The sequence below is a fragment of the Alligator sinensis genome, unplaced genomic scaffold (genome assembly GCF_000455745.1).
Source record: "Alligator sinensis unplaced genomic scaffold, ASM45574v1 scaffold492_1, whole genome shotgun sequence".
Classification (NCBI taxonomy): domain Eukaryota; kingdom Metazoa; phylum Chordata; order Crocodylia; family Alligatoridae; genus Alligator; species Alligator sinensis.
In genome coordinates this window covers 193,147-197,288 of record NW_005842186.1, presented here as the reverse complement: position 1 = coordinate 197,288, position 4,142 = coordinate 193,147, and the positions used below count along the sequence as shown (strand labels likewise).

General features: G+C 51.5%; 1 long non-coding RNA gene across 1 annotated transcript in view; it reads right to left on the bottom strand.

Moving 5' to 3' along the window:
* Positions 1-1,398, bottom strand: part of LOC102380023 — a 5,408-nt gene extending 4,010 nt beyond the window's left edge. Inside the window, exon 1 of the long non-coding RNA XR_324150.2 lies at positions 1,142-1,398. This is a non-coding gene — a long non-coding RNA (uncharacterized LOC102380023). The remainder of the gene's footprint in view (positions 1-1,141) is intronic.
* Between the last annotated feature and the right edge of the window lie 2,744 nt (positions 1,399-4,142).

Sequence of the window (4,142 nt, the reverse complement as noted above, 5' to 3'; positions counted from 1 at the left end):
CGCTCTTCCTCTGCTTCCCACCCCCCCATTTCTTCTTGTGCTGTGTTGGTGCTGGGAGGACAACTTCCCATTTCCTTTTTCCACTTCATTCCTAACCATCTATGTATATACTCATTGCCAAGCACCCCATCCCTAGCCTTGTGGTGCATCACAACTATAGTCTTATGGCACCATCTAGTGGATTCTGTTTCTGCAACAACAGGCAAATATTTGGGCACCTACTCAGCTCAGCACAGCTGATCTTTTGGCTTTTAGTACATCAATCAGCTCAGCACTAAACAACTCAATCTTATGGGGCCACAGAGGGAAGGTGAGCTGGTGCGTCCATATGTGCACAGATGTGGGAAAGAGGAACTGGCAACACATGGGTGAGCAATGTTATTCCATCACAGTCTACATAACAGTGGCAGCGGTCATTGTATGGGTTCAGAACCGTGTGTCTGTGGGTGGCACCCCCTGACCATGGTACCCTGGACACCCGCCCACCCTAAAGCTGGCTCTGCTCATGGGCCACAATCCGGTCAGGATGGGCACTTCAGTCCGGGATCTGTTCTACGTGCCCCCAACCAAACTACACCGCACAGTCCTGTGCATGCACAGGCCTGGCCTGTGGGGCTGGTCTGGTGGGTGCCATGTCCTGTCCTGCATGGGTCTGCTCAGACCCAGGGGCAGCACTGGGGGCCAGAGGGCAGGGCTCTGGGGCCCTGTGTCTGACATCCCTGCCTTACCCCATCTTCTGTGGTTTTATGGAGGTGTGTAGTGACCTCTAGCAGTCCAAACAGAAAACTGGAGGCCCTGTTCCTACCAAGAATTGACCCACAGAGATTGGGCCAAAACGGGGAGAAAAGAGAACAATTTCAGGAGGCGTAAACACCAGCTGAGGGCTGGCATCACTAGGGGCAGAGGCAGAGAAGCATGTTAGGCTCCAGCACGGTCTCCTCAGGAGATGCCCAGTTGCTGGGGACATGTAAAACCAGACTGGCCGTAGCACCAGCGCATGGACTGGAGGGTCTAGTGCTTTAGCTGCTGACAGGGTGGCATAGGTAGGACTGACTTGCTTCTTCCCCTGCCAGAGGTCTGTGACTGTCGTCTTTTAAGCTAACTAAGGTTTTCCTCTCCTTCCCATTGGCCTTTTTCTCACCTTTGAAATGCAGCAGGCCGCAAGGGCCATAGGTCGCTCCCATCTCCTCCCCCAGCTCGGCTTGTATTTGCTGATGCCCTTTTTCTCTCCGTGCTCACGATCCAGGAGGGGGCTGGCTCCTTGCAGTAAAGGAAGGAGAAGAGGCCAGAGGCATGGAGGTGACTGTGTGTCTGCACAGTTTAAGCCTGTTCACATGTAGGGTGGAGGCTGGTTCTGCCCAGCAGAGACAAGGAGCTGCTGCCACGGCCCTGTATGAATTTGATCCTCCCCAGTGCTTGGGTGTCGCTGAACTGGGTCTGGGGAGTAGGGGTGGGAGAAGCTAGCTCAGCTCAGAGTCCTACTTCTGCTCAAGTGAAGCCAACTGGCACTTTTCCCCTTCCCCTTAAGGAAACCCTTGAGTAAGGTGAGACTCCCTCCTCAGCTTCTGTCCTTGCTTTGCTTGCCGCCTCCCTGCCGCCGCCTTGTCTCAAGCACACCACACACTAAAGCAAATTCGGAGGCACACACACGCCCTTGTGCATGAACATCAGTGATACACACACAATGTACAACACTGCTAGTAGTGCAACTCCCTCATGCATGCATGTCACAGGCATGACCTTGCAACAAACCCACAAGCCGGGGAAACACACAGGCATTCATATGACAAAGCACACATGTATGCATGTGTATAGTCAGCCTGTAAAACACATACATGAATGTGACAGCCATGCAAAGCACACAAGGGCTTATATGCATGTGTACATGGGCCCACACAAATTGACAATCAAGACACCTTCATACTGGACAAGCCTGTAATGCACACAATGATGTATACGTGACACAAGCAGGGCACCCTGCTTTTGTCATTGTATGACATGCAGATTGGCAACATGCACTGTATACACTGCACACAAGCTCAGGCATGTGCACGTGCACACACACACACACACACACACACACACACACACAAGCATGCATGACACCCAGCTCCCCTTCCCCCAAACCAGATACATGCATACTACACAGGCAATCATACTACACATGGAAGCTGGCAACACACACATATGCAAGACACCACACAATTCTGCAATAAGCATACAAATGCATCTTTGACACACTGACCTGTCACCACACACGCGCGCGCACACGCCTGCACACATGCATGCATGAAACACACAAACTTGCAACATGTCAGTCTCATGTTTAGCGGTCTGAGGGAGGGTCGTGTTACCTGCAGCTGTTCAGCTGTGATGTGTAACAGGGTTTTTGCATGAGGTGTGTGTCTGGGAGGGGGTTAATCAGTAAACGGTGAATCCCAGGGCCAGTAAAAGCAGGAGACCCAGCCCATGTCACCCCCCCACAGGGTGGGGGAAGAGGGATGTTGGATGCAGCAGGGGGATGGGGGAGGGGACTGGAGACTGCAAGTTTATCCAAGATTTCATTTGCTGGCAAATGCTGCCCTGCCTATTGCATCAACTCTGGTATTTCCAATCCCTGGGGGAGAGAGGAGGAAAAAGAAAAGATGAAGGAGAAAAAAAAAATAAACAGGGAAATAGCAGGACAAGGAATTCCTCAGGGTCCTAGACCGAGGCCTGTTCAGCATTAGGGAGACCATCCAGTCCCTGCTCCCAGATGCTAGGAAATCAGTAACCAGCCCTCTCCCATGTGTGGTGGTGGTGGTGGTGGTGGCTTCTGGTCTGCCCCCCTGCATGCCCACCCAATCTCTCCTGAACCTGGCATTGTCTCTTGCTTCGCAGGTGGGAATTGAAAGCAGGAGAAGGAGGAAGGGGCAATGTTTAAAGCAACTGTTACTTTTGAAGCCTTGGAATAAAAACCACCAACCACCCCAGCACCCACAAGTCTGATCTCTTGTTATAGGTGTTATAGGACAGGTTGAAGCTCTAGATGGGGCTTTGGGCCTATTCCTTGCTGTGCCACTGACCTTGAGAGAGAGGCTTTAATCCATCAGCGCCCCAGTTTCCCCATTGCTTAGGTGTAGATAAGACTGATGCTTATAGACCATACTAGACAGATGGGTGCTTCCCTCCAGAAGGTAGTAGAGGAATGCAGAGGGCTGGTATTAAAGCAGGTGTTTGGGCCTCTGCTGTGTGATTTAAGGTGGTGTGATGGGGATGACCTTGCCTGTGGATCAGGACTTTGTTGCGCTTGGTGCTGCACAAACTAAGAAGAGACAGTTCCTTCCCTAGACTGTTTACAAGATAAGTACTGGACTCGACCAAAGGGGTGGGTGCAAAACAGACGGGGCTTTAGATGGGAACAACACAGCAATGTTGGCCAGTGTGGTAGCCAGAGGCATCAGCACACCCTGGCTGAGTTGTTGCCAAAGGCTCTTTTGCAGGCAGAGGAGGCATTTAAGGCTGGATTTGAGGGAGGACCATGAGGTCCCCGTGTGGGTGTTTTGCCAAGAGCATTGTTGAACCATGTAGGGCAATGCAGCAGAGCGCACAAAGGTGCTTAACAGAAATTCTATCAAGAGGGAAACTGAGGCAGGTGCCATGGTTGGATCGGAGGGCGAGTGGAGTCAAAATCTCAAGAAGCATAGAAAATGAGGGTTGGCAGGGACCTCCGGAGGTCACATCTAGTCCAACCCCCAGCTCAAAGCAGGACCAGCCCCAACTAGATCATCCCAGCCGGGGGGGTTGTCAAGCTGGGCCTTAAAAACCTCCAAAGATGGAGATTTCACCACCTCTCTAGATAACCTGGTCCAGTGCTTCACCACCCTCCTAGTGAGAGAGTTTTTCATAGTAGCCAAATTAAATCTTCCTTGCTGCAACTTGAGAGCATTTCTCTTTGTTGTCATCTGCCACCAGAAGGAATGGGAGGTGCTAAGCACCAATATGGAAAGTGGCTGGTTGTGCTTTGATGGCCAAGCTTGACACTCCAGCCCATTAGATTATCAGCAGGTGAAATACTGAAATCACAGTGCATAGGTCTTTCCCTGGGGGTCTCGAGCAGTGGTCTTGGAAATACTAGGCTACCATGGTATTGATTAGGCTAG